A 19,116-nucleotide genomic window follows, 5' to 3' on the forward strand; every position below is an offset into this window, starting at 1 on the left:
AGAGATTGGAATCTCGAATCACCGGTATCTGCACTGAAATAACTCAACTAAAAGAGAAATTTGAAGAAGAAATTGACTCTCTGAGCCTCGATCTTAAAGAAGTTAATCGAAATGCGGCTGACCTTTCTTCTCGTTTGGAAAAGGCTCAACAACGAATCGTGGATTTGGAAGCTCGATCGCGTCGGAATAATATTCGAAGTGTTGGATTACAAGAGAAGTCAGAATCTGCCGACACACTGGATTATTTTGATAAAATGTTTCGGTCTTTATTTCCGGAGGTTTGTTCGCAACCCCCGGAGCTTGAATCGGCTCACAGAACCGGTGCTTTAAAATCTTTGGATGAAGGTAAAAACAGGCATGTCGTTGTGCGTTTTCTCCGTCTCAGAGACAAGGACCACATCATTAAACTTGCAAGAAAACAAAGATTATTTCAATTTCAAGGTTCAGAAGTTCGTTTTTTTCAAGATTTTCCACGTGAGATTGTTAAGAAACGTGCTGCATTTGTCTCTTCTATGAAATTAGCCTTTCAAAAAAAGCTCTTTCCATTATTACAATAGCCAGCCAAATTAAGGTTTTTTGTTAAAAATTCTGGAGTTTGTATTTTTGATGATCCAGCCGAAGCATTGCGTTTTATTAACTCTTTGTCTGACGAGTCCGATGGCGAATCTGCAGTCTTAAATTTGAATAATTTATAATAATTTGACTGTCTCGTGATGTAAAGTGATGAAATTGGAAGATTTAATGGTTGTAGAATGTTTTTACCATAAAATGTATTGTTAGCTTCGAAAAAGACTGGTTCGGATAGTTTTAACCTTCGAAGATATAGCGGGAGATCTGTTGAAAGAATGTAGATAATTCCGAAGCATCTAGTTTTTTTTTTACTCCGCAGCATTTAAATGAAACAACTGGGTTTTTTTTTTGTTCTGTATGCTTTTTGTAAAATATTTTTTGTTAAGTAATTGCTTGGATTTCTGTACGTTTTAAAGAAAGACTGGATAATTCAAAGATGGCGATTGTTTTTCCTTTTGTGCAAGTATTTCAATCACGACGAGTCTGAAGCCTGAAGTTTGAATGATTTATAATGGCTTGAGTGTCCCGCGGTGTAAAGACTGATAAGACTGGAAGATCTGGTGGTCACAGAAATTTTTTTGCTGAAAATTCATTTTTATTTCTGATAAAGACTGGTTTGGACGGTTTTAACCTCTGAAGATATAGTGGGAGAACTGTTGATAGGCTGTAGTTCAGTTTGAACGATCTGGAACTTTTTTCTTTTTGCAGCATTTGAATGAATTAATTGTTTTTTTTAATTCTGTATGCTTTATTGAAGATTTTCAGGTAATTATCTGTTTTTTCTTGTGTCTTAAAGACAGATTGGATAATTTAAAGATGGCGATTGTTTTTCTTTTGTGCAAATATTTCAAGAATTGTTTTGGATGTGTTTTTCCTCCCTTATCTAATACTATGAAGGTTACTTTCAAATTGAAGGTCGTTTTGTTTTATAGGGAATACGCTATCCTTTCAAGTTAACTATACTGAGATATATGTCGACTATAACGAGATTTATGTCCGGGAGAGGAAAGCTGAGATTACTTTTTTATATCCACGTAGGCGGAGCTACAACAGCATCGATGCTTTTCCCGGGGATTGCGTCAATAGATCTTGACTTTTTTTTCTGGGCTTTGTAATTTGAGTGTTGTTTTTTTTTTCTTTATTACCCCCATTATGGAATCCCGTATTATTTTTATTATTGTTCATCTCCGCCATTTTCGATCATTTTATCCTGAAAATATTTTAACTAAAATCGTCTCTATGAATCAAACGCGTTTTATTACAGGCCGTTCTCTCCTTCCCCCACCACTACTCTGCAATCCCCTCTCCCTCAGATCCTGTCGTCAACTCCTGGATCCTCAGAGGCTCCATCTTCTTGTCACCCCAACCCTTCCCTCTCCGCTGACACGACCAGCCTCCCTCCCCCCTTCTGATCCCATCTTTCAACCGTGCCGGGTCTTTACCATACCCTCCGACGTTCAACTCTCTGAGGCACAGCGCTCTGTCCTCAGTAAGGGCCTCAGCTTTATCCCTCTTCGCCCACACCTCAGCGAGTTCTGCGTACGCCATGACGCTGAACTCATCTTCCGCCAGCTCCGTCTCCGAGCTTACTTCTTTGGCAAGGACTCTCCTACCCCCACCGATGACCCCTTCTCCCGTCTTCAACCCTCCTCCTCTTTATGGACACCCCGCTCTGGTCTTCTGCCTGCCCTGGATCTCTTTATTGCTAATTGCCGACGGGACATCAACCGTTTCGACCGTTTCCCAACCTCACTAAAAACCCTCTGATAAGGGGGGAGCTGCTGTTGTCTGGCGTACTGACCTCTACCTGGCCGAGGTACAGCGACAACTCTCTGATACCTCCTTTTATTTACCCCTTGATCATGACCCCACCAGGCCACTGTCTCCTATACCATCACCAACCTTCTCAGCTCTGGGGATCTCCCATCCACTGCCACCAACATCTTAGTTCCCGCACCCCGCACTTCCCGTTTCTACCTCCTACCCAAGATCCACAAACCTGCCTGTCCAGGTAGACCTATTGTCTCAGCTTGCTCCTGCCCCTCTGAACTCATTTCTGCATACCCTGACACTGCCTTATGCCCCCTTGTTCAATCTCTTTCCACCTATGATCGTGACACTTCTCATGCTTTGAATTTTTTCAATGATGTTACGTTCCCTGCCCCCCACCGCCTTATTTTCACCATGGACGTCCAGTCCCTATATACCTCCATCCCTCAACAGGAAGGTCTCAAAGCTCTTCGCTTCGTTTTGGATTCCAGACCTAACCAATTCCCCTCTAAAACCACTCTCCTCCGTCTAGTGGAATTAGTTCTTACTCTCAATAATTTCTCCTTTGGCTCTTCCCACTTCCTCCAAATCAAGGGTGCAGCCATGAGCACCCGCATTGGTCCCATTTATGCCTGTCTTTTTTTTGGCTTTGTAGAACAGTCCATGTTCCAAGTCTATACGGGTATCCGTCCCCCTCTTTTCCTTCGCTACATCGACGACTGGATTGGCGCTGCCACCTGCACGCAGGCTGAGCTCGTTGACTTCATTAACTTTGCCTCCAACTTTTACCCTGCCCTCAAATTTACCTGGTCCATTTCCGACACCTCCCTCCCCTTTCTTGATATTTCTGTCTCCATCTCTGGAGACGGCTTACCTACTGATATCTACTATAAGCCTCTCACAGACTTTCACAGCTACCTGGACTATTCCTCTTCCCATCCTGTCTCTTGCAAAAATGCAATCCCCTTCTCACAATTCCTCCGTCTCCGCCGCATCTGCTCTCAGGATGAGGCTTTTCATTCCAGGACGAAGGAGATTTCTTCCTTTTTTAAACAAAGGGGCTCCCCTTCTTCCACCATCATCTCTGCTCTCAAACGCAGCTCTGCCATTTCCCGCACATCTGTCCTCACCCCATCCGCCCGCCACCTCACTCGAGATAGGGTTCCCCTTGTCCTCACCGACCACCCCACCATCCTCCAGGTTCAAGTCAAGTCAAGTCAAGTCATGTCAACTTTTATTGTCATTTAGAACTTAACTGCTGGTACAGTGCATAGTAAAAATGAGACAACGTTTGTCAGGACCATGGTTTACATGACGCAGTACAAAAAACTAGACTGAACTACAGAATAAAAAATCACAGAGAAAGCTATATTAGACTACAGACCTACATTGGACTGCATAAAGTGCACAAAACAGGACCGACATTACAATAAATAATAAACAGGACAGTAGGGCAAGGTGTCAGTCCAGGGTTCGGGTATTGAGGAGTCTGATAGCTTGGGGGAAGAAACCGTTATATAGTCTGGTCATAAGAGCCCGAATGCTTCGGAGCATTTTCCCAAACGGCAGGAGGGAGAAGAGATTGTATGAGGGGTGCATGGGGTCTTTCATAATGCTATTTCCTTTTCGGATGCAACGTGTTGTGTAAATGTCCGTGATGGCGGGAAGAGAGACCCCGATGATCTTCTCAGCTGACCTCATTATCCGCTGCAGGGTCCAACGTATAATTCTCCGTAACTTCCGCCATCTCCAACGGGATCTCACTACCAAGCACATCTTTCCCTCCCCCTCCCTCTTTCTGCTTTCCGCAGGGATCGCTCCCTACCCGACACTCTTGCCCCCCCCCCCCCCATCCCTTCCTACCGATCACCCTCCTGGCACTTATCTTTGTAAGCGGAACAAGTGTGACACCTGCCCTTACACTTCCTCCCTCACCAACATTCAGGGCCCCAGACAGCCCTTCCAACTGAGGCGACACTTCGCCTGTGAGTCGGGTGGTGTGGTATACTGCATCCGGTGCTCCCGGTGTGGCCTTTTATATATTGGTGAGACCCGACGCAGACTGGGAGACCGTTTCGCTGTACACCTACGCTCGGTCCACCAGGGAAAGCAGGATCTCCCAGTGGCCACACATATTAATTCCACGTCCCATTCCCATTCTGATATGTCTATTGTTACGAACCCCGTAACTGGGTCACTTACCAGCAAAGATAGAGAGGTCCGCTGAAGTCTGATGGTACTATTTTTAAACGTTTTTATTTATAAAGGGGCACAAAATGGTTAATACAGACATTCAGATAATATACGTCGTCAATACTCAATCTAAAGCGCGGGTATAGTAATAATCAACAATAGGAAGTAGCTCTATCATTTGTCTAGGGGTAAAACTATTGTCCGATGGAAATATCAAAGTCTCTGAAGTTCATGCAGGCTTTTAGCCTTTCGGGGACCTCTGGGGTCTCACGTGTTGGAGAGAGAAAATAAACTTGCCAGCCTTTTGGACTCAACTCGTTGAATCGGGAATGTGAGTTCCCCGTTGTCAGTTCAAAGTCCTTTTCGGGGTTATCAGCCACTCGTTCCCCAAGCTAGGGGAACCGAATCACACGTGGCTCCCGAACAGCTTCCCGTCCTCCCGTGAGCGATGAGCAATGGTGTCTCCTTCTCGTGTGTCGCTGGGGTACTGCCACCTGCAGTCCCCTTTTATCGTGACTGGCAGATTTGTAGATGTCAATCAAGGTAGGGTGATACAATCCTCACCCCACATTGCCCGAGGGTGTCCATGCCCCTGATAGCTGGCACGTAGAATAGAGTCGCAATTCACACAAGTGTCTCTAAGAACAATGGTCAAATCCGTTGCATTGTCTCTCATTTCCTGGGTCCAAGACCCGAATTAATGGCGATCTTGCGATTCTCAGGAAGGAGGGGGCTGGTCCAGCACCCTTCGGCCCCTCAGAGCTGTGGTACATTCATACACTATCCATGGCCTTTTGTACTGTCAAGATTAATCCATACTCAGGTTGGAGGAATAACACCTTATATACCGGCTGGGTAGCCTCCAACCTGATGGCACGAACATTGACATCTCTAACTTCCGTTAATGTCCCTCCTCCCCTTCTTACCCCATTCCTGACATATATAGTTGTTAGTTTTTTTTCTCTCTGTCTCTGACCATCACTCTGCCTGCTCTTCATCTCCCTCTGGTTCTTCCCCCTCTCCCCCTATTTTTCTCCCGAGGCCTCCCGTCCCATGATCCTTTCCCTTCCCCAGCTCTGTATCACTTTCGCCAATCACCTTTCCAGCTCTTAGCTTCATCCCCCTCCCTCCGGTCTTCTCCTATCATTTCGCATTTCTCCCTCCCCCCACTACTTTCAAATCTCTTACTATCTTTCCTTTCAGTTAGTCCTGACGAAGGGGCTCGGCCCGAAACATCGACAAGCTTATGGGGTGATAGCTTTCATAAGTCCAGGAATAGAGTTTAAGAGACGCGATGTAATGATGAAGCTCTATAAAATTCGGGTTAGGCCACACTTGGAGTACTGTGTCCAGATCTGGTCGCCTCACTATAGGAAGGATGTGGAAGCATTGGAAAGGGTACAGAGCTTTACCAGGATGCTGCCTGGTTTAGAGAGTATGGATTATGATCAGAGATTAAGGAATAAAGATAGAGTTCACAGCCAGCGCCTCTTCCCCACGGCACCACTGCTCACTACAAGAGGACATGGCTTTCAGGTAAGGGGAGGGAAGAGCAAGGGGGATATTAGAGGAAGGTTTTTCACTCAGAAAGTGATTGGTGCGTGGAATGCACTGCCTGAGTCAGTGGTGGACGCAGATACACTAGTGAAGTTTAAGAGACTGCTACACAGGTACATGGAGGAATTTAAGGTGGGGGGTTACATGGGAGGAAGGGTTGATGGTCGGCACAACATTGTGGGCCGAAGGGCCTGTAATGTGCTGTATTTTTCTATGTTCTATGATATTGCTGTATCCCTTACAAGCAATGTAATGCTATATAGTTCCCCGAACGAATGTACACACATCCCTCTGTTGTCCTGGCCAAGTGTTAGCCAAGCCGTCACGACAAAGCGCCAGCGTTGTCTGTTAGCTACTCTCTGACACAAAGACACACACGCGAACTCATATAAACACTCGGAGATGCAGACTCACAAACATTCATTAGTAATGAGCACATTATGAACTTTGAACTTTTTAACATGGAGGCAGCTACTTCGCGAACTGTTTGAAATGAGTTTTGCTCTCGAAAAATCTAATGTGTCTGTGGCGAAGTCAGCGGGTTTGGGGGTACACATGGAAGTGGGGCTGCACATTAATTTGCTGGTGTACGGACGTTTCAGGGCATGTTGTCGAATACAGGCGTTCACGCTGATTTCGGAGTGTCAGTGAATTTCGGCGTGCACACAGCTTTGGGCGTGTGAGGGTGCAAGGGATTTGGGAGCGCAAGTCTATTTGAAGCACCGCACAGAATATGGGTGTGTCGGGGGATTTGAGGATGCACACGGATTGGGGTGACCTTGGATTTAGGGGTGTGATGACTCTGTTTCATTTATAGATACTGTAATAGCAAATGCACATTAAACTTTAAACTATGTTCTTGCTATTTGATTTAAGTTGGAGGCACCTTTTTGTGGTTTGTTTGAAATGATTCTTGCTCTGGGATAATCTAATGTGCATGTGGAGTTGTCAGCAGGTTTGGGTGCGGACGAATTTGGGTATCTAGATGGATTTGGGAGTGTCTTTAGTTTTGGGGTGCGCACGGATCTCGGTATCTAGGTGGATTTGGGAGTGTCGGCAGGTTTGGGGTGCGCATGGATTCGGGGATACACACTGATTTGGGAGCGAACACTGAGTTGTGGTTTGCATGCGGCTTTGCGGGTGCGCACAGTTTTAGGAGAACACACCGATTTGAAGATTAGCGCACAATTGGGAATCCCGGTAGATTCGGAGTTTGTCGAATCTCAATATTGTTTCATTGATACAAACTTTAAGAATAAATTCCACCTGAACCTTGACCTCTGTTCTTGCAATTTTTTAGGGTGGAGGCAGATATTTTGAGAACTGCTTGAAATGATCGTTGCTCTGAGATAATATAACTTGCATGTGGGGGCGTCAACAGGTTTGGGATGAGCACACCTCTGGGGATGTCGATGGATTTGGGCGTGTCTGCGTGTTCGGCGTGGGCAAGGATTTGGAACTGCACACAGATTTGAGGATTGCTCTGACTTAGGGATGTTTTGGTGAATATGGGGGTGCACAGGGATTTGTGGATGTGAGCAGACATAGAGGTTTGTCAGCGAATATGGGGGTGGGTGGATTTGGGAAACCAACTGATCAGGGGATAAAGTTAAGTTTGGTGAATTGCGAAGGTTTAAGGAGATGTCAGTGATTATAAGAAGTAAATGCATGTGGGCGGGAGTTTGCAGTTTAAACTTTGTTCTTGCTATTTTTAAGGTGGACGCAGCTATTTTGTAAAGTGGTTGAAGTGAATCCTGCTGGGTGAGAGTGTAATGTGCAGGTGTGCGCATGGATTTGCGGATGTGCGCATATTTCGGGACCTGTCGGTGAATCTAGGGGTACGTATGGATTTGGCGGTAAATGTTGCTTGCGGATGTGCATAGATTTAGGTGTAAGTCAGTGAATGTGTGAGAGCACTGGAATTTTCGGGTGTCGGTTGCTTTGTGGGTTCACACTGATTTCACCTGCACAGGTGGAAGGTCAACTGAGGAAGATCTGTACCAGCAAGGCGGCTGGACCGGATGGAGTTTCTCCACGATTACTGAGGGCCTGTGCGACTGAGCTGGGAGAACCACTACAGCGCATCTTCAACATGAGCCTGGAGCAGAGAAGAGTACCCAGACAGTGGAAAACATCCTGTATTGTCCCGGTACCGAAGAAACCACAACCAAAGGAGTTGAGTGACTTCAGTCCTGTTGCCTTGACGTCGCACGTGATGAAGACCATGGAGCGGCTGATAATACAGAATCTGAGTCCACAAACCAGGCACGCCCAGGATCCTCTTCAGTTTGCGTATAAGGAGAAGGTGGGAGTGGAGGATGCTATCACGTATTTGCTGCACAAATCACTCTCTCACCTAGATGGGGTCAGTTGTGCTGTGAGGATTACATTCCTTGACTTCTCTAGTGCCTTTAACACCATCCAGCCCAAGATCTTAAGGCACAAACTAACGGAGATGGGAGTAGACTCTCACATGGTGGATTGTATAGTGGACTACTTGACAGATAGACCTCAGTATGTGCGGTTGGGAGACTGTAGGTCTGACACGATGGTCAGCAGCACAGGAGCGCCGCAGGGAACCGTACTCTCTCCGGTCCTGTTCACCCTGTACACATCAGACTTCCAATATAACTCGGAGTCCTGCCATGTGCAGAAGTTCGCTGATGACACGGCCATAGTGGGGTGTGTCAGGAATGGACTGGAGGAGGAGTATAGGAAACTGATACAGGACTTTGTGATATGGTGCAACTCAAACTACCTGCGTCTCAATATCACCAAGACCAAGGAGATGGTGGTGGACTTTAGGAGATCTAGGCCTCATATGGAGCCAGTGATCATTAATGGAGAATGTGTGGAGCAGGTTAAGACCTACAAGTATCTGGGAGTACAGTTAGACGAGAAGCTAGACTGGACTGCCAACACAGATGCCTTGTGCAGGAAGGCACAGAGTCGACTGTACTTCCTTAGAAGGTTGGCGTCATTCAATGTCTGTAGTGAGATGCTGAAGATGTTCTATAGGTCAGTTGTGGAGAGCGCCCTCTTCTTTGTGGTGGCGTGTTGGGGAGGAAGCATTAAGAAGAGGGACGCCTCACGTCTTAATAAGCTGGTAAGGAAGGCGGGCTCTGTCGTGGGCAAAGTATTGGAGAGTTTAACATCGGTAGCTGAGCGAAGGGCGCTGAGTAGGCTACGGTCAATTATGGAAAACTCTGAACATCCTCTACATAGCACCATGCAGAGACAGAGAAGCAGTTTCAGCGACAGGTTACTATCGATGCAATGCTCCTCAGACAGGATGAAGAGGTCAATACTCCCCAATGCCATTAGGCTTTACAATTCTACCGCCAGGACTTAAGAACTTTTTAAAAACTATTATTAATGCTTTTTGAGATAGTGATTTAGATGCATATCATTTTTTTTACTGAGTTAAGTATTGCATGTAATTAGTTTTGCTACAACAAGTGTATGGGACATTGGAAAAAAGTTGAATTTCCCCATGGGGATGAATAAAGTATTTATTTATCTATCTATCTATCTATCTATCTATCTATCTATCTATCTATCTATCTATCTATCTATCTATCTATCTATCTATCTATCTATCTATCTATCTATCTATCTATCTATCTATTTACACAGAGTTGGGAGGTGTTGGCGGATTCGGGGATGAGCACTGGCTTGGGGGAGGCTGTGGATTTGGAGGGGTGTCAAGATTTCAAGGTTGTTGAAATATTAATAAATTCAATATGAATATTGTCCTTTGTTCTTGTTTACTTTTTTCAAATGGAGATAGGTATTTTGTGAAATGAATCTTGCTCTGGGATAATCTAATGCGCATGTGGGGGTGACTGCTGAAATGGAGCTGTGACGAGTCTCGAGGTTGTATTATTTCTACATACATTAATAATAAATGTAATTTTGAAATTTGGCCTCTGTCCTTGCTTTGTTACAGTTCACCCGCCATTTGTGAAGCGTTTGAAATGAGAATTTGAGAACATCTACATTGCACAGACAGATGGGAAGGGGCTGAACCAAGGGGGATAAACTGAATTGGAGGTGCACGGGCACGTGTATAGTCAGGCAGGGTAAAGCAGAGACACAGACACCGAAACACACTGACGCACACTAACACTCATAGACAGACAGACACACACACACACACACACACACACACACACACACACACACACACACACACACACACACACACACACACACACACACACACACACACACACACACACACACACACACACACGATCAAAGCTGCACTTCCTTTTCAGCCTCTCCAGCTCTCAGCCGTGTTCTTTGACACCTACAGAGTGACACCATTAAAACATACCCCTCCCCCCAACTAGAGGCTCAATTTCATGGCATGTGTTCGAGTTAGGGATGGGTCCTGGATGAGCCCCCAAATGATCTACGTTTGACTGAATCACTGAAGCAGCTGGAGGATTTAGTGGGTATGAAATTGTGTTTAATCATCAACACAAATAGACATTTTCTTCGAGGCCCTCTCAGTAGAGTCCCACAAACACAAACTACATCAAGAGTTTATTCTCTTGAGGAGAGTGGTAACAGTAGGTAACTCAGTATAATTTCGCAGGCACAATAACAGAATTTACTTCAATATCCTGTGTCAGACAACTGGTTCCTTTGAAGTACATATTTCCAGTGGAATCACATTTAATTGATAAGACACCTCGGACGGTTCAGTCACCTTTGTTGTAACAAACTAACTCCCACAAATGATCTAAATATTATTCATTAATTTAATCACAATCTGTCATCACAGGGATTGCACCTGTCTGACGTGATTGGGTTGTAAATAATTTAAAAACCTTTATTTTTCAATCTGTTGAAATCTATCCCTGTGGAATTGCTAAATGGCTTTAAAAACCCCAGGCATGTGCTGCCTTAACATTACATTCCAAGAGATCGCCTGTCGCACAAAGAGACAAATCACTGGCCAGGAAAAATGTCTGCAATGTTGGCCAGGTACGAGAGTGTGGAGAAAATGTTGTACATCTTCATTGCCGTCATTGGAGTTCCTGGTGAGTGAGCAGAACATTTCATGTTGGATATTTCTGTGTGTTAACTGGTGTGAACCTGTTTCAGATAATTTTACAAGCTTACAATCTGATCATCATTGCACAAATATCCATCAGAGATATTGATCCAGTCAATTTCACATTCTGAATTTTTATATTTAATAACAAGTGGAACTGAGTCTAAATTTCTCCTCTAACTCACGGGATCGAAGAGAAGGCTGTTCTTGCCTTGAATGACACCTTGTCCAGAGATGTCCCAATGCTGGGGCCAGGGATCTCTCCGGGAAGTTGTGACTGGGAGATGTTTGCATTCTGAAGTACACTTTTCCTAAGTTATTGATCAGAGGGAAACCCTAGTCCTGTGCTTCGCGTCTCCCTGTGGAGTCTGACACAGTCCGATCCAACTGTCTGTTGTTCAGTTATTGGGGCTGATCACCTGAACCAGTGTTCACGGATCTGCTGCCCTGTGTTATCGAATTAAACTGCGCTGTAGAATTAACCCATTAACAGAGCAACTCAGCCACAGGTCACTAAATTGTGCCTTCTTTCCCTGTGAAACCCGTCATAAATCGGGGCAGCGCTTCGTCCTGAAGGAGGGTCTCGACCCGAAACGGAAGATTATTCAATTCCATGGATGCTGCCTGACCTGCTGAGTTTCCCCAGTTTTGTGTGTGTTGCTCCTCTTTGCATCCCTTCTCGGCCTCATCAGACGCTGACTTTCCAGAGTCCTGGTCAGTCACAGTTAATTCAGTGAAACCGGCCCCATCAGCGACTGGAATGGGGACCAGCACCGATCGTGATTGTTCATGCAGATCGCAACGATTCCCCAGACATCGTCTTATCTCCACACTGAAGAAGACAGGTCAGAAACATTTCTGGTGATAGATTATGTTTACAGACTCTAATACTCCCGAGTTTCAGCAAAATCCCGATCCCATGTTAATTCACGGACAATGTTTTAAGTAATTCCGAGTGTCTCCTCTCTCCAGTGAATGTAGTGGCGATTGTAATCCTGTCCCGGGGAAAGTGCGGCCTCTCTACCTGCACCACTCGCTACCTGGTGGCCATGGCAGCGGCCGATCTACTGACCATTGTCACTGAGGTCATTTTGTTTCGAATCAATTGGTATTACTTCCCGTGGAGTTTTCTGAGCATCACCCCTGTGTGCAGTGTTATCGATGTACTGAAGTTCACAGCCACACACTGTTCTGTCTGGTTCACCGTCACTTTCACCTTTGATCGGTTTGTCGCCATTTGCTGCCGAAAGCTGAAAACAAAATATTGCACAGGGAAAACTGCGGCTGTGGTTCTAACAACAACTGGCTTACTGTCCTGTTTGAGAAACGTTCCCCGATACTTCACACGGGAACCCAGAGTGATAATCGACAATGTACCGTGGTTCTGTGGTCTCAGGGACAATGTTTTCACTGACCCCGGGTGGATAGTATATGACTGGCTCGATACGGTTTTAACTCCGTTCCTCCCTTTCGCTGAGATCATGCTGCTCAACGCTCTGACAGTCCGGCACATTTTAGTGGCCAGTCGGGTCCGTAAGGGGCTGAAGGGTCAGAGTAAGGGGGAGAACCGCAGTGACCCGGAGATGGAGAGCAGGAGGAGGTCTGTGGTTTTACTCTTCACCCTCTCCGGCAGCTTCATCCTCCTGTGGATGACACTGGTTGTAAATTTCATATATTATCAGGTCTCAGGAAAAGGACTCAATTTCAATGATTCTGAAGTGATCTTTCACTACGTCGCTGTTTTCCTGAGGAATTTCAGCTGCTGCACGAACACATTTATTTACGCGGTGACTCAGTCGAAATTCAGGGAGCAGGTGATGAGCGCGGTGAAATATCCGGTCACCTCGGTGCTTCAGTTCATTAATAAAGCCGCGTCCTGAGCACAAGCCAAAGGCGGCCGCAGTGAGAGTTCTAGCTCCTCACATTCACCCCCTGATCACCCAGGTGTTATTCCCGTCAGGTTTCCGCATCGACTGGCAGCTCCGGGACATTAGGATAGTCTATGTTTTGTGAGGGGCAAAGCGCCGTCCTGGAGACTCAGTACCGCATTGGACCTGCCAGATGTCAGTCAAAGACATACAGCGGAACGCTATCCAGCCATTGGCCTGTACATATGTCCATCTGTTCCTTTTGCGGCCCATCAACCTTACAGCCCTCAAAACGGCGGGGATCTTGTCGAATGCTGGTTGTCTAATCCAATGTCTAATCCCCTTGAATGATTTGCTAATATAATTCGAAACGGGGCGGTGTTTGGTTAAAAGGCGTTTGACAGATCAAATTAAAGTCGGATTCCGGCCATTAACTGGACTGGAGTGTGGTGCAGAGAATTAGAAAATAAAACCTTCACTGCTTCTTTTTTGAATAAAATTCTTTACCTTATTGTTTTACTCTGTTCCACCATTAAGCTGACAGTGACGCATTCTGCAGTGGTGTTTCCTTTATGCTCATTAACCCAACTTTGCTATAATTCTCAATCCCACCAACCCCTTAGCTTCTGATTTCCCGGGTGGAAGGTCTTTATCCACGGCTGGAATTGTATCAGCTTTTCTAACTCAACCTCTCCGTGCAGGTTGAGACCCATAAGAAGACCAATAAAACTCATAAGAAGTGGGCCAATGAGTTTCCAACAGTAAATCTGACCGACCGCTAGAATAAATTGTTTTAAGAATCATCAAAACCGAAAAGGCTTGTGAATAAATCAGAGCTTTACACGGACAAATTTTCTCCACCCAATGTGAGCCTAAAATTATGGCAACAAATTCTTCTCTATGTACTGATATAATGGTTAGTAAGTTGTTTCTTTGTCGTTACCTGTAATTAAGGCACAGAAACAGCCAGAGGAACATCTCAGTTGTTATAGTTTGATTTTTCAGCAACAGCTAATATATCATAATAGTTTTCCAAAAAATACTGATGAACCAACAGACTCTCGGACATTGCAGAATTCTTAGACTTATTAAGCTCTGTGACCTAAAATCAGCTAGTCAGACGCAGAACAAGATGGGGTTCCAGAGAACGTGACACTGGGGAATATTGCATAATCCCACAATCCCATCTTCCCAGCGCGATAAGATCCCAGCCACCTAAATCGAAAACACTCTTCGTGTGATGTTACCAACCGTCCTCGAACACAACTTCAACAGGATCATAATTTGTTTGTCCCGTCTAATGAATCCAGTTTGCAATCTCCGCAATTAAACTTGGCTCATTTCAACCAGTAAAGCTGAAACAGGGGACCATTTTATTGCCCCAGAACACTTCCGAACACTTTAAAATTGAAGATGACGTTGATCTACAAGTCACACAGCCACAATCAAGAACAGATCCAATTAAAAAATGAAAATGGTCCACAATGATATTCCTGTAGCTCCCCAGAACACCCATAAAGACAATTAAGAATATTTAATGTTATTATTTTCTGATATGGCACTTCCATGCCAGCTGATTATCCATTTACATGCCTGGAAATCTTCCCGCTGTCACGTCTTGAAGAGTTTGACCATATAATTTCAAATCAACTGCATGCATATTAATCACATTTATAAAACACAGAACTTGTTCATTGGCGACTGAAAGCTTAAATTCTCATATATTTGCCGACTGTTCAAAATTATTAGCTGCTAATTGGATCCAATATACAGTATAATTGCAATTTATGCCTATAAACCATAGAGCTCCATCATCTGCATATAGAGATTTACACACCTCAGTGCCTGTCTCAGAGAGAATATCATTAATCATAACATTAGATAATAAAGGGTTACAAATACGGCGTTGTGGGTTTCCACCCGTACCAGCACCGACCGTCCAAATATAAAACTTAGACAAAGTCTTGCAGCCTCCTGCTCGATCCTCATTTCCAAAAAGCCATAAGACATGGAAGCAGAGTCAGGCCATCCGGCCCATCGAGTCTGCTCCACCATTCACTCATGGTTGATCCTTTCTTTCCGTCCTCATCAACCCCAGCTACCGCCCTTCTCCCCTGAACCTTTGATGCCATGTCCAATCGAGAAACTATCAATGTCTGCCTTAAATGCACCCAACGCCGTGGGCTCTGCAGCTGCATGTGGCAAGAAATTCCACAAATTCACCACCCTTTGTCTGAAAGATTCCCCGCATCTCTGTTTTGAAAAGGCGCCCCTCTCTCCTGAGGCTATGCCCTCTTATCCTAAACTCTCCCACCATGGGAAACATCCTTTCCATAATTCAATCCCAAATCCTTCCGGACTGCGCCTCCCGCTACGGACATGTAAGACCCAGTTGCTTATTGTCCGCCTTTAATCTCCCTTTTCCGATTTAAACTTTGAAATTTTAACTTTATTCAGTCGAATTTGTATAACGTTAGTTATAATTATGGCTACTTCGAAGAGCACCAGACGAAATCCCGACCCCTCTAACGGAAAATCTAAACAAAGCTGACGAGTTCTCGGAAGAAGCCCCTTGGGTCAGGAGATTGGAATCTCGAATCACCGGTATCTGCAATGAAATAACTCAACTGAAATAGAAATTTGAAGAAGAAATTGACTCTCTGAGCCTCGATCTTAAAGAAGTTAATCGAAATGCGGCTGACCTTTCTTCTCGTTTGGAAAAGGCTCAACAACGGATCGTGGAATTGGAAGCTCGATCGCGTCGGAATAATATTGGAATTGTTGGATTAAAAGAGAAATCAGAATCTGCCGACACACTGGATTATTTTGATAAAATGTTTCAGTCTTTATTTCCGGAGGTTTGTTCGCAACTCCCGGAGCTTGAATCGGCTCACGGAACCTGTGCTTTAAAATCTTTGGATGAAGGTAAAAACAGACATGTCGTTGTGCGTTTTCTCCGTCTCAGAGACAAGGACCGCATCATTAAACGTGCAAGAAAACAAAGATTATTTCAATTTCAAGGTTCAGAAGTTCGTTTTTTTCCCCCAATATTTTCCGCGTGAAATTGTTGAGAAACGTGCTGCATTTGTCTCTTCTATGAAATTAGCTTTTCAGAAAAAGCTCTTTCCATTATTACAATAGCCAGCCAAATTAAGGCTTTTTGTTAAAAATTCTGGAGTTCGTATTTTTGATGATCCAGCCGAAGCATTGCGTTTTATTAACTCTTTGTCTAACGAGTCCGATGGCGAATCTGAAGTTTGAATAATTTATAATAATTTGACTGTCTTGTGCTGTAAAGCGATGAAATTGGAAGATTTGATGCTTATAGAAAGTTTTTACCTTAAAATGTATTCTTAGCTTCGAAAAACACTGGTTTTGGTGGTTTTAACCTTCGAATATATAGCGGGAGAACTGTTGAAAGACTCTAGATAATTTTGAACCATCTAGTTTTTTTTCTGTAGCATTTAAATGAACCAACTTTTTTTTCTGTATGCTTTGTAAAAGTTTTTTTGTTAAGTAATTGCTTCGATTTCTTTACGTTTTAAAGAAAGACTGGATAATTTAATGATGGCGATTGTTTTTCCTTTTGTGCAAATATTTCAACCACGACGAGTCTGAAGCCTGAACTTTGAATGATTTACAATGGCTTGAGTGTCTCACGGTGTAAAGACTGATAAGACTGGAAGATCTGGTGGTCACAGAAAGTATTTAGCTTAAAATTTATTTTTATTTTTGGCAAAGACTGGTTTGGTCGGTTTTAACCTCAGAAGATATAGTGGGAGAACTGTTGATAGGCTGTAGTTAAGTTAGTACTTCTAGAACTTTTTACTTTTTGCAGCATTTAAATGAATTAATTGTTTGTTTTTATTCTGTATGCTTTATTGAAGATCTTTGAAGAAATTATTTGATTTTTCTTGTGTTTTAAAGATAGATCGGGTAATTTAAAGATGGCGATTGTTTTTCCTTTGTGCAAATATTTCAAGAATTGTTTTGGATGTGTTTTTCTTCCCTTATCTAATACTATGAAGGTTACTTTCAAATTGAAGGTCGTTTTGTTTTATAGGAAAAACACTATCTTTTCAAGTTAACTTTACTGAGATAAATGTCGACTGTAATGAGATTTATGTCCGGTAGAGGGAGGCACAGATTACTTTTTTATATCCACGTAGGCGGAGCTTTAACAGCATCGATGCTTTTCCTGGGGAGTGCGTCGATAGCTATCGACTTTTTTTTCCGGGCTTTATAATTTGGGAGTTTTTTTTTCTTTTTTTACCCCCTTTATGGAATCCCGGATTATTTTTATTGTTGTTCATCTCCGCCACTTTCGATAACTTTATTCTGAAAATATTTTAACTAAAATCATCTCGATGAATCAAACGGGCTTTATTAAAGGCCGTTCTCCCTTTCCCCCACCACCACTGCAATCCCCTCTCCCTCAGATCCCATCGTCACTCCTGGGCCCTCAGGGAACTAATTCCGCTAGACAGGGGTGAGTGGTGGTAGAGGGGAAATGGTTAGGTTCCATCTTCCTCTCACCCAACCCTTCCCTCTCCAATGACACTACCAGCCTCCCTCCCCCCTCTGTTCCCATCTCTCATCCGTGTCTTTACCATTCCCTCCGACCTTCAACTCTCTGAGGCAGAGCGCTCTGTCCTCAGTAAAGGCCTCAGCTTTATCCCTCTTTGCCCACACCTCAGCGAGTTACGTGGGCGCCATGACGCTGAACTCATCTTCCGCCGGCTCCGTCACCGAGCTTATTTCTTTGGCAAGGACTCTCCTACCCCCACCGCTGACCCATTCTCCCGTCTTCAGCAGTCCTCCTCTTCATGGACACCCCGCTCCGGTCTTCTGCCTGCTCTGGATTTCTTTATTGCTAATTTCCGACGGGACATCAACCGTCTTGACTTCACCACACCCTGTTCCAATTCCAACCTAACTCCTTCCGAACGCTCTGCTCTCTGCTCCCTCCGCACCAATCCCAACCTCACTATAAAACGCGCTGATAAGGGGGGAGCTGTTGTTGTCTGGCGTACTGAGCTCTACCTGTCCGAAGCACAGCGACAACTCTCTGATATATCCTCTTATTTAACCCTTGATCATGACCCTACTAAGGAGCACCAGGCTGTCTCCTATACCATCACCAACCCTATCAGCTCTGGGGATCTCCCATCCACTGCCACCAACCTCATAGTTCCCACACCCCGCACTTCCCGTTTCTACCTCCTACCCAAGATCCACAAACCTGCCTGTCCAGGTAGACCTATTGTCTCAGCTTGCTCCTGCCCCACCGAACTCATTTCTGCATACCTTGACACTGTCTTATCCCCCCTTGTTCAATCTCTTCCCACCTATGTTCGTGACACTTCTCACGCTTTTAAATTTTTCAATTATTTTATGTTCCCTGGCCCCCGCCGTCTTATTTTCAGCATGGATATCCAGTCCCTATATACCTCCATCCTCCACCCGGACGGTCTCAAAGCTCTTCGCTTCTTTTTGGAATCCAGACCTAACCATTTCCCCTCTACCACCACTCTCCTCCGTCTAGCGGAATTAGTTCTTACTCTCAATAATTTCACCTTTGGTTCCTCCTACTATAAGCCTATAGACTCTCACAGCTACCTGGACTATTCCTCTTCCCATCCTGTCTCTTGCAAAAATGCTATCCCCTTCTCACAATTCCTCCGTCTCCGCCGCATCTGCTCTCAGGATGAGGTTTTTCATTCCAGGACGAAGGAGATGTCTTCTTTTTTTAAACAAAGGGGCTTCCCTTCGTCCACCATCAACTCTGCTCTCAAACGCATCTCGCCCATTTCCCGCACATCTGCATTCACCCCATCCACCCACCACCCGACTAGTGATAAGGTTCCCCTTGTCCTCACCTACCAGCCCACCCGCGTCCAGGTTCAATGTATAATTCTCCGTAACTTCCGCTACATCCATTGGGATCCCACTACCAAGCACATCATTCCCACCGCCCCCCCCCTTTCTGCTTTCAGGAGGGATCTCTCCCTACGCGACTCCCTTATCCACTTATTTCCCCAATCCCCCCCCCCCCCATCCCTTCCCACCGATCTCCCTCCTGGCACTTATCCT

Source organism: Hemitrygon akajei, unplaced genomic scaffold (genome assembly GCF_048418815.1).
Source record: "Hemitrygon akajei unplaced genomic scaffold, sHemAka1.3 Scf000044, whole genome shotgun sequence".
Taxonomy (NCBI): domain Eukaryota; kingdom Metazoa; phylum Chordata; class Chondrichthyes; order Myliobatiformes; family Dasyatidae; genus Hemitrygon; species Hemitrygon akajei.